The sequence below is a fragment of the Lutra lutra genome, chromosome 15 (assembly GCF_902655055.1).
Source record: "Lutra lutra chromosome 15, mLutLut1.2, whole genome shotgun sequence".
Lineage (NCBI taxonomy): Eukaryota > Metazoa > Chordata > Mammalia > Carnivora > Mustelidae > Lutra > Lutra lutra.
The window spans coordinates 23,769,591-23,790,868 of record NC_062292.1 but is presented as its reverse complement, the minus strand read 5'-3'; the positions used below and the strand labels follow the sequence as shown (position 1 = coordinate 23,790,868).

Below are 21,278 nucleotides of genomic sequence, written 5' to 3'. Positions count from 1 at the left end.
ATTATTGGCACATAGTCAACCTTTTCCTTAATCTCTTATTAACACTTAAAAAAGAATAAACATTTACCTAACTTGATAACTAGAAGGATTTTTCCTCCAAGTGCTAATTCTGTTTGCCTGTTGTTTCTTTGGGACTTGGAGCAATTAGCATCTATGGGAAAACTTCCTGTATACCTAACACACTTCCCCCCTTTTAACCAATAGCCTGTTTTCTTTTTTCTAAGTCTATTCTATTTGAAAGTTGTTTTTTTCCTTCTTTTGGTTTCTCTACTTCTCCCAGTGATTTCATTATGATTCCTTTCAAGACTGTCTTTGAAAGCAAAATGCAATAACATTCAAAAACCATAAACTCTCCCTACCCCTTCCTACCCTTCCTACTCCTTGTGGAGAGGGGGAGGGAAGGCTTTAAAGAAATAACCCTGTTGAAGGGAAAGGGTTGAAGACATTCTAGCTTCCCTAAGAGTAAAGGGCTAGGACACCAGGAGATCAAAGGAGGAAATAATTAGCATTCTTCAATATACAAGATTAATCACTTCTGCTCAGTGGTTATTAAAGGGAGGAAAGAAACCCAATGGGAACAATTTTGGTTCTCTCGTGTTTTATACCCAGTGCTAGTGCACAGTATTCCTTCTGCATCGTACTGCACGTGGCCTAAAGAGCGAGCTGCGGATCATCGAATAATCATCCATTTCCAAATAGTCTAATGACAGCGTGTATAAAGGTGGCTCACTTAAAACCTTCCATTTACAGTCACAGGGGATCAAATGTTGCTAATTTTAAGTAGGCCACCCCATACAGTGCACCCTCCAAAACAACACACTTCCACCGTTCATGCCGCATCTATTCCTTTTTCATTCACAGAAAATATTTGATATTTCAGAATCTTGTTCACACATTGACATGAAAATACTTTTCACCCAGAACTCCTCCATCTGAAACCCCGGGGATGTCAAATTTGTCATTTGCTTATGAAGCCAAGGGCAGTCTCCTGCATAACCCTTACCAAGGCCTACTTCTAACACTTCCCCAATCTTTCTGTGTGAGAGTATTGATCGCCGTAATTTATGTTCCTACGCAGTGGGGTGGCTCTTCACATCCGGAACCCCCTCACTTGCCCGCAGCGACTAATTGTCAAACCACCCCTGGCGCGGGCGGAATATCTCATCTGGGGGCCAAGTGTTTCCAGACTTTGTTCTCCGGCCTTAAAGATGAGGTGCCGGCGCTGAAAGCGACGGACACCAGGGTGGATTTCACCGTGCTGGGCCGCGTGGCGGGAGGAGTTGGCCGGCAGCGGAGGGTGCCCCACCTGTCGGCCCTCCAACCCTTCTCCGCCCCTCCGTTGGGCCGGTAGCGGCCCCTCCCTACCGCGAGCGCGGGGCCGAGGGTCTGCGGCAAGCGGCGCGCGCCACGGACACCGGTCCCCCGCGGCAGTTGGGCTTGTGGGGCAGTAGAGAGGCTGGCGCGGCGCGCGCGGCGAAGACCCAGCGGGTCGCGGCTCAGGGGGCACGCGCTCGTGCGCTCGTTTGGTGCGCGCGCGCACGGCTCCGCCCCGCCCTCCCTGCGCGCTCTCGCCAGGTCCGCTCTCCTCCCCCACCCCCCGGCGCGGACGGGGTGGATCCAGCTCCTTCCCCTCCCCCGAGCGGCGGCGGCGGCGGCTGGTGCTGAATGAGAGACGCCGACTTCTCGGGTCGCCGGGCGCTAGCCTAGGCGGTGGTGGCTGGCGGTGGTGGCGGCGGCGACGACGAAGCCTGAAGCCGGCGTCGTCTTCCCATCCTTCGAGGCGACGGCCGCGGCTGCACAGGTCGGTGCTCTGGCCGCGGGCCCGGTGCGGAGCCTCGGCGGGCGGTGCGGGGGAGGGAAGGTGGGTGCGCTGCGCCCCCCGGGCGGCGCGGAGCTGCAGCGGCGGCGGCGCGGGGAATGGCGGCGGCTCCGGCGCTGCGGTGTGGAGCTGCTGGCCGCGGGCCCCGGGGCTGCTAGTCCTCGGCACGGAGAGGGGGCTGCGGGGCTCCGGCTGAGGGAGGAGGGCGCTGGGGGCCCGGGGCCGCGCCTCCCTCGGCGGCTCGCTCTCGGAGGCTGGAGGCGGCCGGGCGGTCCCCGCTCCCGGTTTCGGTGTCGAGGCCGGGGGCGCGGCGGCCCCCTGAGGCAGCCTCGCTCCCTCCTGGGTGGCGAAAGCCCCTGGCCTCGGCCTGCGCTGCCCTAGCTGCGGCTGCGCCTCAGCCTCCCTTCAGGTGAGCGGGAGTCGGGACCAACGCGCCGGGACCGCGGAGCCGGGCCACACCCCCTCCCCTGGCCCTGCGCCCCTGAAGCCGGCAGCTGAGCCGGCCGCCCGCGAACCCGCGCCCGCGGTCAGGGTGACCTGTTGCCGAGCTCCCGCAGCCCGGGTTCCCCGCCAGCCCGGGACCCGGAGAGGCTGGTCCTACGCTGGCCTCGGGCCCGGCGCGCGGCGTGGTGCGGGGCCGGGGGTCGAGTTGTTGTACGGATGGGAGCGGGCGTATGGAGCAAAGAGATTCCGGACGGATCTGATCAAACACTTGCAAAGCCGGGATATCTGTCTGCAAATATCTGGAATTCCATTGCAGTATGGGATTAGGTAGGCTCATAAACACCGGGTTTTGGAGGTGATTTGGCAGAAACCCGAGCCAAGCGTCAGGAGCTAATATCTGGAAAATAGCCATAAACCTGTGCGGAGCTAAATTACCCTCCCACCTACCCCCCTCGGAGCTCTTTTCCTGTAGCTGTGTGTTGTGTAGACGCCGGCCAGTTTCAGTGTACGTGGGCGTGTTGGGAAGAAGCTGCGAGCTGATAGGAGGTACCTTAGTACAAATGTTAATTTGTTTGAACTGGGAGGGGTAAGGGAGGAGGAAGAAAGGGCACTGATGTTAACTGTGGAGGAGGGGCAGTTGAAACACTAAATTCCTGTTTAAGAGAGCGCTAAAAAGGAGTATCTAATACCCGCTGTTTAAGACCGTAAAGTAGGAAACACAAGCAGCAATTAATTGTGTTTTATCTTTTATGTGCCCTGGATTTTTTTTTTTTCCTCTCCCTTCTCGAACGCTTGTAGTTTTTGTGGAGAGCCTTGTTTTTGTACCGGTGTTTATGAATTGATTTTGTTGTATTTTTGTATTCACCCGTCAGATCTACTGTTGTTTAAGCCTCTTTGAAGATGACCATCAGAATCTTGGGAAACTTCGATCCATGCATGTGTATTATTGCACTCACAGATCACAGCTTGCTAGCCATAAAGCCTGTTCCACCCAGATAATTATGCTTGTGCAAGTTGGGTAGAATCATAAATGTAATGTATATTACTGTACTGTTACTGCTGAATATCTTACTGTAGACTTTAGAATTATGGAGGAACTTATCCAAACAGTGTTACCTTAATAAAAGTAACTTCTCTAATTCAGGCTTTGTGAGTATGAAGTTTATAATCTAGCTTTAAAAATTTGGAAAATAACTTGTCTTATTAGCTTAAAGATCAAGTAAAGGATACTAGATGCCTTCTTGTATAAATAATTTCAGTGTAATTTATTTGAAGCTTGGTTTATTTTCCCTTTTTAAAATTCAATATAGTTTCGAAATAGATCTATTTTTTTTTTCTCATAATTTAACCTTTAATTAAGGACTTTGACTTTTCAAAATATTTTGTGTGGACTCCGGAAATACTGTTCACTTTACCTAAATTATTCCATATCGCAACAGAACTCTAAAGATAGCTTTGGTTTATCAAGATTGCAGCATGCCTTTTCTAATATATGTGTATATTTTGATATTAGAAAGAAAGAAAATTTCTTGAGGAAAAAAAACTAAAAAACTGGCTTTGTGAATCTTTTACTTTGTGTGTTACACACCAGTAATAGAGTTGTGTTTTCAAATACATAGTATGTGTCTTTTTCAGTTTATTATGTCATTGTAATTGAGACTCTGGTTGTTTGTACCCAGTGATGGATATATATATATATATACATATATATATATGTGAAAATGTTCTGTTGCAACTTAAAACACTTAAGCTTTAGTCTAGAATCCCAGTTTATTCATTCCATCATTCATTCATTCATTCCACAGATATTTATTGAGTACATATTTGGTGCCAGTTAGGTGCCTCCGTATTTTTGATACAACAGAGAAAAAGACAGGTTCGTGCTCTGGTGGAGCTTAAAGACTAAATGGGTAAATAGTCTATTACTCATTGTCAGATAATGCTGTTTGTTTAATGTTAGTTTTAAAGTTTAAGAAGTAAAAACTCCTGTGATGAGTTTTGGTTAAGGATATTGTTTGTGTTTTTTCCTTCTAAGAGTGGGAATTATTACTGAGTGAACAAAAGCATTAAGACAGTTGTTTAAGAAATATGCTGAGGTTTATATACATTGGTTATCTGGTTCCCAAGTATAACCAAAAATAAATACTCTACCTGAAGTCAGATGATGTACAGTTTGCATGTGGTTAAACAACTTTAGCCTTTTGGTTTGCATAGTTAAATATTTGCTAAAAATAGTCTCTCTTGGCACTTACTTGTTTATGAGGAAGTCTAATTTTTTTTAAGTATAATTTTTAAAAACATCATCTTTTCTTGGAACGCCTGGGAGGCTCAGCCTGTTAAGCCTCTGCTTTCAGCTCAGGTCCTGATCCCAGGGGTCTAGGGATGGAGTCCTGCTTTTGGCTCCCTGCTCAGCAGAGAGCCTGTTTCTCCTCTGCCTACCTCTCCCCCTGCTTGTGCTCTGACAAATAAATACAGTCTTAAAAAAAAAAAACAGTCTTAAAAAAAAAAAAAAACACCACGTTTTCTTTTTCTGGCTGTGTATGTGAGTGGACCAGTGTCCCACTCTTCTTCCATAAACTCTGATAGCCATTATTGCTGAAATTGAAAAATTTGAGAGTGACAGTTTTCTTTTTTGTTTAAAATATGATTATTGGTGTAGTTCTTTGTGATCACAAAGTTTTTTAATATGTATTATTGATACTTAAGTATATGGGTACTTCTCATTGACAGGACTGCTAACTTTGTTGTTGTTTCAAAGATCTACTTATTTTAGCGTGCACGCGCATGAGTGCGCGCTTCCGAGGGGACGGGCCGAGGGAGAGGGAAGATAGAGAACCCCCAAGTGGACTCCTGCCAAATGAAGCCCTTGTGGGGTTCAGTCCCAGGACCTGGAGATCATGACCCCAGGCAAAATCAAGAGTTGGATGCTCAACTGACTGAGCCACCCAGACACCCCCCAGGACTGCTGTCTTTGTAGGCACTATTATCTCTATTTTAGATGTGAAAGCACAAGGCCGGTAAGCAAGCAGTCATCCCAAACCTGAGTTGTACCTGTTACTGTACTGCAGTATTCCATCTTAGGACGGTAGAGCTTGGTGGGGAGAGCATCAACATTAGTGCGTACAGTAGTTACTGGTCTGCTTTTCCAGAAATTTCTAAATAACATTTAAACTTTAAACCCTACTCTTAATTGAAACAGTTAGTTGAATTTACTTTCTTTTTTCGAGTTAACTTTAAAACCTATTTAAAATCCAAAAGTATCGCTATTACAGGATTTGTTCTCCGTTGTTGCCCCCAGTTCTTGGTCAAGAATGAAGAGGTAGACCAGAAGAAGAATGGTGGGCAGCAAACCTTATTGAGTGATAGTACAAAGCTCCCGACGCGGGAGGGGACCCAAGAGGGTTGCTGATTTGGCATTTAGATTTAGGGTATTTTCCTTGTTGTTGTTTGAGCACGTTTGTGTGTGTGTGTGTGTGTGTGTGTGTGTGTGTGTGTGTATGTGAGAGAGAGAGAGAGAGAGAGAGAGAGCGAGCGCGAGCGCATGAGAGAGAGATTGTGAACAGGGGAGGAGAAGAGGGAGTAGCAGACTCTGCAGAGCAGGGAGCCCTGTGCCAGTCCCGATGCGGGACTTAGTCCCAAGACCCTGGGATCGTGACCTGAGCCAAAGGCAGATGCTTAACTGAGCCACCCAGGCACCCCTAGAACTAGGGGTTTTTATGGGCTTGTTGGCAGGCGGTGTTTTAATCTGATTAACTCTCCCTGCGCCTGTCATCCAATCAGGTTTTTGTCATCTACCTATCAGTGGGAGAGGTGGTGGGCTCCTTATAAAATCCTTCTAAGGGTGGTTTCCTCTTGGGGCTGCGGGGTTTGTCCCTGCCTGCCTTTCTTCTGTCATTCATTATCACTTACTTTGCTGTATAAAAAAGACACAGATAGTTTTGGTGTACTTTTAAGGTATAAGTATTTTGAGAATAAGATACATTAAAATCCTACTTTTTGAATATGAGGTTCTATTGTATAACAACCATATTTGGGATAAAGTTATCCCTTCAACCTTAATACATTTTTTTAGTTACTCAATTCTCAGTGAGAAGATAATTCAAGAGGTTGAAACTCTACCTCAGCCCTCTGAGTGAGAGTCCTTTGAAAGGAAAGTGAATGTTTTGCATTACCCTATAAATTGTTTCCTTAAAGGCGTCTTATTCCCAGTGTTTAGTGTTCAGTCATAGTGAGAGAATGAAGATCGGATATGATAAATTTTGGTAACTTGGAATTAAACTGAAATCCTTCTTGAATAATTTGTTGAGCTTTTGATTTAGGAAAACTAACTACATAGTTAAAATACAAACATCTACATATTCTTTTTTTTTTTTTTTTAAAGATTTTATTTATTTATTTGACAGAGAGAAATCACAAGTAGGCAGAGAGGCAGGCAGAGAGAGAGGAGGAAGCAGGCTCCTCGCTGAGCAGAAAGCCCGATGCGGGGCTCGAACCCAGGACCTGGGATCATGACCTGAGCCGAAGGCAGCGGCCCAACCCACTGAGCCACCCAGGCGCCCCGACATCTACATATTCTATAGAAAAAAGTTTGAGTATAAATTTATGTGGTAACTTTAATACATAATGGCTAGCTATGGATATAGGAAGAGTATAAATAGATGTGTTCCTGTGACTTAGGTCAAGGGTGCCTAGCAATTTAGGTGCCACTACTGAGAACTTCTGGTGTAGGCTCTTGAATGATACTTTGCTTTGGAGTATGAGAGGCTTAAAATGATGCTCTCACCTTGAACTTAATTGATAGCCTCCTGTAATCCTACTTTCATGACGTTATCTCAAAACACATTTTCATTTTTAGGTTGATTTCCTTTTTGCTGATTCTTGGAAGGACCCCTTTTCTGAAAACCCTACTGAAGTAGCATTCTTTTTTTTTTTTTTTTTTTAAGATTTTATTTATTTATTTGACAGACAGAGATCACATGTAGGCAGAGAGTCAGGCAGAGAGAGAGAGAGAGGAAGAGGCTTTCCACTGAGCAGAGAGCCCGATGCGGGGCTCGATCCCAGGACCCTGAGATCATGACCTGAGCCGAAGGCAGAGGCTTTAACCCACTGAGCCACCCAGGTGCCCCTGAAGTAGCATTCTTATCACACTCTACCCTTACCTTTATTTTTCTTCACAACATTAATTTAGCGGACATTATAGCATACATTAATTTATTATTTTCTTCCCTTTGGATATAAGCTTCATGAGGGCAAGGGCTTTTTTCCTGCACTATTGTGTTCCTAGCACCTAGAAAAGTACTTAGCACATAGTCAATACCTAGGTAATACTTGTGGTGAGTGAATTAACTGACCTTAAATGACACAAAACCCTTTTTTTTTGTTTTAAAAACAAACACATTAATTGTTGACTTTAAATAATACAACTGTAGTTAAAAAGAAAATGTACTACAGTACTTAAAATGAAAAACACCATTCCCTGCTTCATCTTGGTATAACTTTCCTCTTATGTTCTGCTCTCAGAGCAATCAGTTTTGATACTTTTAGGTGTTTCTTCTGATATTTACTCCCATAGTTTAAAATACTTTTTGTTTTTCAATTTTAGATACTATCTCCTGGCTTGCTACTGTGGGAGTTGAGTCCGTGCTTTAGGATTCCTAGGCCATCTTGAACATCTTCTTTTATCTCCCAGTATATCATGCTTTTGGTTAAAGCATGTTCACTTTTCACATTATTATGACCTTGTAATATGTTCACCATTGAACTTTGCAGTGTACTATGATGATATTTCTTGGAGTAAAAATTTTTTCTTTTAAAGTTTTGCTTAAGTTTCCCATTTGTCTCTGATTTTTTTTTTTTTAAAGATGCTATCCCAGTATGTTTAAGCACATCACATATTTGATTGCTCAGTTTTTTAAAAATTGGGAAAAACCTTAGGTCTTTCTGTGCTTTTGCCCAAATCTACACGGTGGTTCTTGACCTCTGCCACCCAGGTTTAGCCCATGATTTGCCTTCAGGATTCTGAGTTCTGTCTTTTGCCTGTGTCAGAGCCTGTGGTCTCCAGTTCCATGCCTTCCTCTTTCTTCATTTATACCTCTGTTTTAGAGAGATGTATCACTGTAACTTTCAAGAGAGAGAATGTATGAGGAGGTGAAATTTTTGAGATGTTTGTATGGCTGAAAATAGCTTGCTTCCATGCTAATACCTGGTTAATAATTTGGCTGGTTTGGGTATAGAATTCTAAGGTAGAAGAATTTTCCCTGAAGATTTAAGGGATTGCCTTATAATTTTCTAGTTTCAAGTAGTTGTTCGAGAGTCTTATGCCATTCAGTCTTCATCCTTTATAGGTGACCTCTCCCTGTTAAGATCCTTTTTTTTTTTTTTTTGGTCATGAGTATATCTGATACATCACTGATATTGTATGTTTCTTGTGTGGATTTTACTTTATTTCTTGCGCATGGAACTTAATGGGCCCTTGCAACCAGCTGTGCCCATATTAGATGAGAGATAATCTATAGTGGTCAGCAAAGTTTTCTTCAAAGGGCTAGATAGTAAGTATTTTAGGCTTTGTGGGCAAAATAGTCTCTGTTACTATTACTCAGCTTTACTTTAATAGCCTGAAAGCAGCCGTAGATAGCATGGGCATGGTTTGCTGACTCCTGATCTTTGTGCACAGGTGGAAGGATTAGCCTTTGCTTTAATAGGAGTACGGAGAGGTTATAGAAACAGGAGAGAAGATGGAATATAGTTGACCCTTGAACAACACAGAGGTTGGGGCGCCAACTTCTGTGCCATCCAGAAGTCATATATGACTTTTGACTTCCCCAAAACTTAACTACTAATAGCCTGTAGTTGACAGGAAACCTTACTAATAATAGAAACAGCCAACACATATTTTGTATATTGATATGAATTATATATACATTCTTAAAGTAAGCTACACACAAAAAATGTTACTAAGAAAATTGTAAGAGAAAATACATTTACAGTACTGTACTGTATTTATTGGAAAAAAATCCACATATAAGTAAGTGGACCCACATAGTCAACCTTGTGTTGTTGAGGGGTCTGCTGTTTATACGCGCAGACATGATAGTGGTGGCTTGGGCAAGGTTTCACCTAAGGAAAATAAGGTCACTGGTTGAGGATAAGGAAGAATAGGAGTCTATATTAGGGGTTTGAAAAGAGGGAAAAATACATGATATAGTCCTTTTTTTTTTAAGATTTTATTTATTTGACAGAGATTATAAGTAGGCAGAGAGGCAGGCAGAGAGAGAGAGGAGGAAGCAGGCTCCTTGCTGAGCAGAGAGTCTGATGCAGGGCTCGATCACAGGACCCTGCGATCATGACCTGAGCCAAAGGCAGAGGCTTTAACCCACTGAGCCACCCAGGCGCCCCTATAGTCCTCTTTCAGAGAGTGGAAAAGAGAACAGAACAGAATGGGGAAATACAGTGTGATTGCCGGGCAGCAGCGTGAAGGGCCCGCTTGAATGTCATGTCCCTGACTTTTACTAGGAATACATCTAACATCTCGTCATTGTAAGATATCTTACTTTAGGTTTTTTTTTTTTTTTTTTTTTAGATAGGGTTATTTTATTTATCTCATCAGAAATATTTTCATATGTGATATGTACGTATATGTGTATATATTTTAACGCATACAAATTTAGCCTATATAATGCTTATATCTAGAGCAATGCCAAAAGAAAGTACTATAATTTTTTCTCCATGTGCAGATTTTGATTTAAGAATCATTCATTTGGGCGATTGGGTGGCTCAGTTGCTTAAGCAACTGCCTTCAGCTCAGGTCATGATCCTGGAGTCCTGGGATCGAGTTCCGCATCTGGCTCCCTCTGTTTGGCAGGGAGTCTTTTTCTCCCTCTGACCTATCTCCTCTCATGCTCTTTCTCTCTCATTCTCTTTCTCAAATAAATAATCTTTTTTTTTTTTTTTTTTTAAGAGTCACTCATTTATCTGTTCATTTTAAAAAAGTCTTGGGGGGTGCCTGGGTGGCTCAGTGGGTTAAGCGTCTGCCTTTGGTTCGAGTCCTGGGATCGAGCCCGCTCAGCGTGGAGTCTGCTTCTCCCTCTCTCTGTTGCTCCCCTTGCTTGTGCTTTCTCTTGCTCTCCTCTCTGTCAAGCAAATAAATAAATAAAATCTTAAAAAATGAAAGTCTTGGAGCGAGGCATTTGAGTGGCACAGTTGGTTGAGCCTCAACTCTTGGTTTCAGCTCCAGTTGTAATCTCAGGGTTGTGAGATAGAGCCCTGCGTGGGGCTTCCTGCTCAGCAAGGAGTCTACTTCAGATTCTCTCTCTCTCTCTCTCTCAACTAAATAAATAAGTCTTAGAAAACGTTCCATGACAGGGCACCTGGGTACCCTGTAATGGAGCATGGAGTTGGTTAAGCATCTGTCTTCTGCTGGGGTCATGATCCCAGGGTCCTGGGTTCTGAGGTGATGAAATGTTCTAAAATTGAGTGGTGATGGTTTTACTTACTATTGAATCATGCAATTTATTTTTTAAAGTTTCAATTCCAGTATAGTTAACATGAAGTGTCATATTAGTTTCAGGTATACAATATAGTGATTCGGCAATTCAGTACATTAGTAAGTGCCCATCATGATAAATGTATTCTTAATCTTCTGAATTACACACTTTAAACAGGTGAGTTGTTATGGTATGCAAATTATATCTTAATAAAGCTGTTAAAAAATAAGTTATGGCAAAAGTAATCAGTGATGTGAGGACATTGCCATCATATTTGAGAAAAGCATGATGCAGAGGAATATATAAAGTATCTCATTTTTTGTAAAACAACAAAAACCTAATGTATGTGTATTTGTACATGTGTGTGTAAGTGATCCAGGTGATCTAGTAAGGGTGGAAAAATGTTGCACACTAAGTATAAAGGTTTGTTACTAGTTGGGCTTAGGTGAGGAGAGGGAGAGAAAAAAGGGAAAAAAATAACTGAAAGGAAAAGGGATTAATTTAGGGGGAAAAAAACAGCATATGTAACATAATCTCGTTATGTAAAACATAAATCTTAAAATGAAAATGGTAGCTGTGTATGTGGTGAGATACCAGATTTTTTTCTTGTATTTTTCTGGGTTGTCTGATCCTTTTTATTAATAGAAATGTCTAAAACAAAGTTAGGAGACAGTGCAAATAAAATAAGTTGTGAAACCTGAAAAAACGTAACTGCTTTTTTTCATAACTCCCAATAAGACAAAATCCAAATGTCCATCGACAACAAAATGGATGGATAATATGTACTATGCTTTACATTGGAATACTACACATCATTGGAAAAGAAGGACTACTGCCCTTCCTAGGAAGTATGGGTAAATATCACAAACAAAATATTGAGCAGAAGAAGGCAGACACAGAGTATATACTGTAGGATTCTTTAATTTTGAAGTTCAGGAAGAGGTCAAACTCACCTGTGTTGATAAAGTCAGGGTAGGGTTTAGGGGTTGAGACTAGAGAGGAGCAAGACTTCTAGAGTACTGGAAAAGTTCTGTTGTTCGTATAATGGTGGTTACATGGGTGGCTATATAGTAAAAATTTCTTTTTTTTTTTTAAAAAAAGGTTTTATTTATTTTTTTGACAGAGATCACAAGTAGGTGGAGAGGCAGGCAGAGATAGAGAGGGAGGGAGGGAAGCAGGCTCCCTGTTGAGCAGAGAACCCGATGTGGGACTCGATCCCAGGACTCTGAGATCATGACCCGAGCCAAAGGCAGCGGCTTAACCCACTGAGCCACCCAGGCGCCCCATAGTAAAAATTTCTTGAACAATGTACCTTACATAAGTACACATTGTAGTCTTCTAAAACTCAATTAAAAAAAAGATTTTTAAAATCTGGTCCTCGTATAAAAAGCCTTTGTATAGGGACGCCTGGGTGGCTCAGTGGGTTAAAGCCTCTGCCTTCGGCTCAGGTCATGATCCCAGAGTCCTGGGATTGAGCCCCTCATTGGGCTCTCTGCTCCGCGGGGAACCTGCTCCCTCCCTCTCTCTGCCTGCCTCTCTGCCTACTTGTGATCTCTGTCTATCAAATAAATAAATAAAATCTTAAAAAACAACAACAAAAAACCCCCCTTATATATTTGCCAGTTATATTTCAGTTAAAAACAAATAGAAAAAATTTTAAAATTAAAACAAGGGGGGGGGGGAAATAGTCTTTGTGTACTTCCAGGAATACTTACATGACTTTCAAAGACATTTTCTCTATACTATTATTTTTAATGGTTGCATACTATCACATTATGTAGATGTATAACTTCTTTTAGGCAACATTTTTTTAAGGCAATCCCTTGATGGATGTATAGGTTGTTTCTAACTTTTACATATTATAAATGGTGAAAGTTAGCATCTTTTTAAAATAAGCCTTCCTGTACTTTTCTGATCATTTCCCTTATGAATTCCTAAAACAAAGGTTGCTTGTTTGGCAGTTAAGTACATTTGAATTCTTTCCCATTGTGTATAAGTGTCTATGTATGCTATCACTGATTTGATGGTAAGCTTTAAAAGCACACATATTGATCTCTTTTGTGATAAATGCTTCCTGTTTTAATTTGCAGTTTTAAACATTTGCAGTGGAATTTTCATTTTCATGTTTTTGGTTGGTTCTACATTCTCCAGTTTCCTTTTTTTTTTTTTTTTTTTATACCCTGTTTTCTTATATTCTTTTAAAAGCAAAGTCTTTTGATTTAAAGTCTTTTTCTTTTTTTTTTAAGATTTTATTTATTTATTTGACAGCTAGGGGGAGAGAGAGAGAGCACAAGCAGGGGGTGCAGCGGAGAGGGAGAAGCAGACTCTGTCAGCAGGGAGCCTGATGTGGGGATCTATTCCTGGACCCTGGGATTGTGATCTGAGCCCAAGGCAGACACTTAACTAACTGAGACACCCAGGTGCCCTTGATTTAAAATCTCTTAATGAAATAAATCAGATAAACAAAAAGTATATAGACTAGTACAGTTAACCCCTAACTTAAATGATACATAACCAGTGGAATGGAAACACCCTCTTAGTTAACTTTAATTAACATGTAAGAGCTTTTTATTTATTAAGAATATTTAGTCATTTGTTTTAGATGTTTCCCCTGTTTTATTTTGTCAATTCAGTATCTTACTGAGTCTAAGATGGCTTTAGTTGTAAGATAACACTATTTTATGTACAACTAAGAATAAATATATGCTTATGCTATCAGTTAAACCATGAGATACTTGATTTTAAGAGACATCCTGATTTCAGAGTTGTTAAAAGGTGAGAATATACATATCTTAGAATTGATGAAATAATGTTCACTGTGTGTGTCTTATATTTTCTTTAGTCAGTTATATCAGTATCTTGTTTCTGTTGTTAGTCTAGAAAGACTTTCCTATGCCAAGATTTTTTTTTTAATCACATATGTTTACTTCTAGTATTTTTATGGCTTAAATGATTTTTCATTTTTAATTCATCCAACTTACTTTATAGTTCTTGTCTTTATCTACTTGGATAGCCAAGTGTCATAAAGATGATGCCACTAATGATTTTCTTTTATTTATTTATTTATTTATTTATTTAAGATTTTATTTATTTGTCAGAGAGAGAGAGAGGAGCGAGAGTGAGCACAAGCAGAGTGGCAGTCAGAGGCAGAGGGAGAAGCAGGCTCCCTGCTGAGCAAGGAGCCCGATGTGGGACTCGATCCCAGGTTGCTGGGATCAATACCTGAGCCAGAGGCAGCTGCTTAACCAACTGAGCCACCCAGGCGTCCCCACTAATGATTTTTTGAACAAGGAATGATATACTTCAATGTGCTTGCTTGAGAAACATTAATATGCCTGTGGATTTTGGTTGGGTCTCGTATCATTTGCATTTTCTATTAAATGTGCATCCTAACTTAGAGTTTAATTTTCATTGAAAGGAATGTGAATGTCAAAACTATGATTTCATGTTACCTTAAAATTCTAATAATGCATTTGAGTGTTCTTGGAATCAGTCAAATAATTTTATAATTTTGATTTAAAATATTTATTTATTTATTTATTTATTTATTTTGTTGCAACGTAGACAGTGGCTTTAATCCTGTGCTTAAAGTTTGTGTGAATCTGGGCAAGTTTCTTTACACTCAGTTTACCAATTTATATCTGGGCATAAGAGTATCTTCTCATAGGATCATTGTAAGGATTAAATGAGAGAGTGTAAGCAATGTATTTAGCTGAATTAGTTCTTCACTCTTCCTCTTTCAGGACCTTGAAGATCAAGTGTAAACACAGCTCTCATATCTGGGGTTACTCTAGATCTCTAGGGTTACTGAAGTAAATTATTTGTTAGACCTCTTCCAGTCCTTATTTAGATTCCTGAGATTTGACTAGAACATTTCTGGCCAGGGAATTAGTATGTAACTTTGATCAACATAGCTTATAAAAGAATGATCTGTAAGTTGTCACTAGGATAAACTCCGCTACTTTTCAGTTTTGATTTGTGGTTATGGTTTTTGTAACTTTATGTGATTTAGATCCTGTCTCTTAAAGCTGGGGAGACCAGGGAAGTCTACTAAAAGAGTAATGTTTTGAGGATATCTTACAGATAAGAAACTGCACTTTTGACTTGCTTGTTTTTATCGATAGTAGTTTTGAATATTTTAGATAGGCACAGTACTGTGTTATCGTCGAGTTTTAAAATCTTTGGCCTTGCGCTCACCTACATCTTCTTGGTGAAAGATGAAATCTTACATGTGAAATCACAGTAAATAGCATAAGACCTTATGTAGTTATGTGTCAGATTGAAGAGCTGTTGACAGAGGAGAGGAGACTTGGTGAGGGGAGGGCCAGAGTGTTCCTTAATGAATGTGTTTCATTGGGCACCTGGGTGGCTCAGTTGGTTGGGGGTCCAGTTCTTGATTTCAGCTCAGGCCATGATCTCTCATGGTTGTGGGATTGAGCCCTGCATTGGGCTCTGTGCTGGACATGGAGCCTACTGTACAAGATCCTCCTCCTCTTTCCTCCTTCTCTCTCTCTCTTCCCCTCTCTTTAAAAAAAAAAAAAAAAAAGAATGTTTAATTAAGTATAAAGAGTATAATTAGGAAACCAGTACAACTGAAGAGAACACAATAAAAATTAGTTTTTTTGGCATGGTTTGGATTGAAGAGTTTATTTGCAATGGGGTGGAAAATAGTTACATTTGATAAGATGGGACAAGATTATTATAAGGTGGGATGAAAAAAGAATTGGGCATTTATACTGGGAGAAGCACAGAATTTCAAGTGAGAAATCATGAGGTGTGAAAGAGAAACAAGCCCAGAGCAAGAGATTGAAGATTCTGATTTCTGGCTCTATGGATACTCTTCCATTATTCTAGTACTTCCATGTTTCCTGCCCTTCTTGAGACCACATCCTGTTTTTTCCCAGGAAAGAGTACAGGCTTTGGTGTCAGACTTTTGGCGGTAGAATTCTGGCTGTATTTTTTTTTTTATTTTTAAGATTTTATTAATTTATTTGACAGATCACAAGTAGGCAAAGAGCCAGCCAGGCAGAGAGGTAGAGGGGAAGCAGGCTCCCCGCCGAGGGGAGAGCCCGATGTGGGGCTCGATCCCAGGACTGGAGATCATGACCTGAGCCGAAGGCAGAGGCTCAACCCACTGAGCCACCCAGGCGCCTCCGAATTCTGGCTGTATTCTTTACTAACTTGTGGCCTTGGACTGGTTAACTTCTCTGTCGCAGTCCTCATCTATAATATGAGCATCATATGAGCTTTCTTTAGAGGGTTGATATGAAGATTAAGTGAGATGACACAAAGCTTTAGAATAATGCTAAGTGTATAACAAATATTCAATAAATAGTATATCTGTATGATGTTGTGTATCATATACATGTCATAGACATATATAATGTTACTTGGGGTAACTTGAATTTCTTACAGCTTAAAGAACCTAAGAAGTTAATTTTCTTGCACATTCACTTAGAGTAGGGCAACCCAGGTGTAGGCAGGGTAAGAGATAGTATTTTAGGTATACAGCATTAAAAAAATGCTGTCTTAAGTAATTTGACTTTCTTGCTGTCTTAAGTAATTCTGGTTAGTATACTGTTAGAAGATTTTTTTTTTAAGATTTTATTTATTTATTTGACAGAGAGAGATCACAAGTGGGCAGAGAGGCAGGCAGAGAGAGAGGAAGGGAAGCAAAGCAGGCTCCCTGCTGAGCAGAGAGCCCGATGTGGGACTCGATCCCAGGACCTGGAGATCATGACCTGAGCTGAAGGCAGCGGCTTAACCCACTGAGCCACCCAGGCGCCCCCTGTTAGAAGATTTTTATACTGCACTTGAAGTGGTATAATATCACTTGAAGGTAGACCATGTAAGTTAAAGGATGTATACCATAAATCCTAAAGCAATCCTATATATTTTTTAAAGATTTTATTTATTTATTTGACAGAGAGAGATCACAAGTAAGCAGAGAGGCAGGCAGAGAGAGAGGAGGAAGCAGGCTCCCTGCTGAGGAGAGAGCCTGGTGCAGGGCTTGATCCCAGACCCCGGGATCATGACCTGAGCCGAAGGCAGAGGCTTTAACCCACGAAGCCACCCAGGCACCCCAGCAATCCTATTTTTTAAAAAGTTATAGATTACTCCAACAAAGGAGATAAAGTGGAATCAGAAAGTGTAGTTACTTAAAAAAACCAAAACCAAAACAACAACAAAAAGAAAATACAGTGTTTTAATCCAAAAGAAGGCATTAAAAGGGGAAAAAAGTGCATGGAATAAATACGAAAAAAATAGCAAGATGATAGACTTACACCTAACCATATCGATAATCATGTCAAATATAAAAGGTCTGAAAATACTGGTTAAAAGGCAGAGATTGTCAGATTAGCTAAAAAAGCAAGACCTAACTATATATCTTTGACTATAAGAAACATATTTTTAAAATTTTATTTATTTTTCAGAGAGTGAGTGAGCGAGAGAGCACAGTTAGTGGGAGCAGCAGGCAGAGGGAGAAGCAGACTCTGCACTGAGCAGGAAGCCCGATGAGGGACTTAATCCCAAGACCCTGGAATCATGACCTGAGCCAGAGGCAGACACTTAACTGACTGAGCCACCCAGGCATCCCAAGAAACATATTTTAAATTTAAAAGTGCAAATAGGTTAAAAGTAAACACTGGAAAAGGATATACCATACTTAAACAATAGACAGAAGTAAGAATGGCTGTATTAATATTAGACAAAGTAGACTTCATTTGGAGCAAGGAATATTTCCAAGGATAAAGGATATTGTTACATAATGATAAAGAAGTTGGTTAATTAAGAGGACATAACAGTTCTAAATATTTTTTGCCTCTAATAAGAGAATTTCAAAAATACATTAAAAATTGATACAGCTCAGAAGAGAAGTAGTCAAATTCTCAATTTTAGTTGGAGATTTCAGTACCCTTCTCCGGATATTGAAAATCACAAAGCTATAGAGGACTTGAAAAATAGCGTAAACCAATTTGACCTAATTAACATTTATGGATATTTCTTTTTTTTTTTTTAAATATATTTTATTTATTTATTTGACAGACAGAGATCACAAGTAGGCCTACAGGCAGGCAGAGAGAGAGGAAAGGAAGCAGGCTCCCTGCTGGGCAGAGAGCCTGATATGGGGCTCGATCCCAGGACCCTGGGATCATGACCTGAGCCGAAGGCAGAGGCTTTAATCCACTGAGCCACCCAGGTGCCCCATTTATGGATATTTCTAACAACACCCGAGTATTATTCTCAGTTCTTTTTGTTTGTTTTTTGTTTTGGGGCCTCTTCTCAATTCTTCTTAAGTACATTTTCCATGATGGGCCATATTTTGGGCCATAAAACAAGTCTCAGTAATTTAAAAGGATTGAGAATATATGTTCTCTAATCAGTGGAATTAAATTAGAAATTGTTAGCAAAAAACTGGAAATTTTATGAATACTTGTAAAACTAAATAATATAATTACAAATAACCTGTGGGTCAAAGGATAGATCAGAAGGAAATTAAAAAGTATTACGTACTAAATGAAAACACAACACACTAAAATTCATGAGCTGCCACTAAATACCTAGGAAGGAATTTATAGCACTGAATGCCTATATTAGAAAAGAAAAAAGACCTGAAATTAATTACCCCCACTTCCACCTTAAGAAATTAGAAAACAAGCAGTTTAAACCAGAGTAATTGAAAAGAAATGGTTAAGATCAGCGTGGGGGAAACGTATAGAAAACAGAAAAACAGTAGACAAAATCAGTGAAACCAAAAACTGTTTCTTTGGGAAGTTCCATACAATGAATAGAGCTTTGACCAGACTGGCTAGTTTCAGGAATGACAGAAGTGACAACACTACAGATTCTAGACAATAAAAGGGAATATTTTAAACGTTATGCTTATAAGTTTTAAAACAAAGATGAAATGGACAAATTCTTCAAAAGACACATACTACTAAACTTCACTAAAGAGGGAATAGATGGGGTGCTGCGTGGCTCAGTCACTTGAGCATCTGTCTTTGGCTCAACTCGTGATCGCAGGGTCCTGGGTCTAAGTCCCATGTCAGGCTCCCTGCTCACTGGGGAGTCTGCTTCTCCTTCTCCCACTCTCTCTCTGCAGCTCCCCCTGCTTATATTCTCTCACTTGCTCTTTTGCTCTCTCAAATAAATAAAATCTGTTAAAAAAAAAAATTAGAAGGAATAGACAACCTGAGTGGTCTTGTCTCTGTTAAAGAATTCAATTCTGTTAAAATATTCCCACTAAAAAAACTAGGCCTGGATAGCTTCACAAGTGAATTCTAAGTATTTAAGGAGCAAATTATAGTCATTCTAAACAAATACTTTCAGAAAATTGCAGAGAAAGAAATACTTCTTAACTGACCTTTACCTATAAAGGCTGACATTACCTTTATATTCAAACTAGATAAAGACAGGAGGAGAAAAGAAGAGACTACACAGAAATGTCCCACATGAGCACACATGCACAAATTCTAAACAAATTATAGCAAATGGAGTGTAACCATTTTTAAAACAAAACATCATGACCAGGTAGGGTTTATTCCAGGAATGCAAGGTTAATTTAGCATTTAAAAAGCAATCAATGTAATTCCCTCTGTTAACCAGCTAAAAAAGAAAAGCAGTGTGGTTCAATAAATGCAGAAAGAAAAATCATTTGATAATCTTACCTCCATTCCAGATAGTAACTGAGCATATTAGGATTAGAAAGAAACTTCTTCAGCACAATAAAGGACATCTCTGAGAAAACTACAGATAATGTAGTTTTAATGGTAGAAGACTAAGTGCTTTCTCCTTAAGACCCAGCACAAGGCAAGATTGTTTACTCTCACTACTTCTGTTCCACAAGGTACTGGGGGTTCCAGGCAGTGTAGTCAAGCAAGAAAGAAAACAAGTCTTTTAGAATGGAAAGGAGGAAGTAAAAGTGTCTTTCTCTGCAGATTACAGGACTGTAGAAAATCTTTTGGAACCTACAAAACTACTAAAACATAAGTGAGTTCAGTAAAGTTTCAGAGTACAGGATTGATATATAAATATCAATTGTACTTCTTAAACTAGAATAGTTAGCTTTTGAAATTTAATAAAATCACTACCATTGACAGCAACACGTATGAAATACTGAAAATTGCACAGCATTGCTGAACAAAATCCAAGAGCACTTAGATAACTGGGGAGGTAGTCCTTGTTCATGGATTGAAAGACTCGTTGTTGCTAAGATGACAGCTATCCCCAGATTGATCTATTGATTCAGTGCAATCCCATTCCATACTCTTAGCAGGCTTTTTTGTAGAAATTGACAAGCCAATTCTGAAATTCATGTAGAAATGAAAAGGACCTAAAATAGCAGAAACAACTTTGAAAAAGAACAGAAGTTGGAGAGTTAATACTCCCCGATGTCTCAATTCATTATAAAACTAATCAGAACAGTATAGTATTGAGGTAAAGATAGAGAAATAGATTGCTGGGATAGAAGAGTCCAGAAATAAGTCAGTGCATATATAGACAACTGAATTTTAACCAAGCACAAAAGCAATTCAGTGAAGAAAGGATAGCCCGTTTGACAGATGATGCTGGCACAGTTGGATATCCATATACAAGTACATGATCTTAAATCTGTCTCTTGCCTGCAAAAATTAGCTCAAAATGAATCATAGACCTGAATGGAAAAACCTAAAATTACAGAACTTTTAGACAAAAACAAGAGAAAATCTTTGTGATCTTGAGTTAGGCAAATAGTTTTATTTAATTAATTTATTTAAGGCAGATCTTTTTAAATGTAATACCAAAAGCAGGATTCACAAAATAATACACTGATTAAATGAACTTTATCAAATTAAAAATGTGTGCTTTTCAAAAAATATTAAGAGAATGAAAAGACAAGCTGTGGAGTGGGAGAAAATATTTGCAAATCAAGTATCTAAGGCTTTACATCTAGAATATGTGAAGAACTACCAAATATTTATAACCTATATTAAATATATTAGTCATTAGAGAAGAATAAATGAGAATCGTAGTGAGCTACCAATACATACTTATTAGGATTACCAAAAAGGCTAATTACCAGGTGTTGGCAAGGGTGTGAAAGAATTGGAATCTGTACTTTACTGTTGGGACTGTAAATAGTACAGCCACTTTAGGAAATAGTTTGTTTCTTAAAATGTTCAATATAAACCTACTAGCCATTCTATACCTAGGTATTTACTGAAGAGAAAAGACTTGTATACTAATATTCACAGCAGCTTTCATTGTAATAACCACTAAAATCCAGATGCTCATCAATAGATGAATGGCTAAACAAATTGTGATATATCCGTTTGACTTAGTAATAAAAAAGCATGGGCTGTTGATATACACATCAGCACAGGTGAATCTCAGAATAATTACCTCGAATGAAAGAAACCAAGCACCTTGTGAGTAACTGGGTATGTTCATTCACTATCTTGATTATAGAGAATTTTTTCATGGGTATTTACTGTATACTTTGAACATGTGAAGTTTACTATATAAGTAAAGCTGTTTTTAAAAAGCGATGT

General features: G+C 39.9%; 1 protein-coding gene across 3 annotated transcripts in view; it reads left to right on the top strand.

Moving 5' to 3' along the window:
* The first annotated feature begins 1,659 nt into the window (after positions 1-1,659).
* RALGPS2 (Ral GEF with PH domain and SH3 binding motif 2) overlaps positions 1,660-21,278 on the top strand; it is a 157,004-nt gene continuing 137,385 nt past the window's right edge. For all 3 annotated transcript variants that reach the window (XM_047703964.1, XM_047703963.1, XM_047703961.1), the window contains exon 1: positions 1,660-1,801. The gene's annotated coding sequence lies outside the window, so the exon portion shown is untranslated. The remainder of the gene's footprint in view (positions 1,802-21,278) is intronic.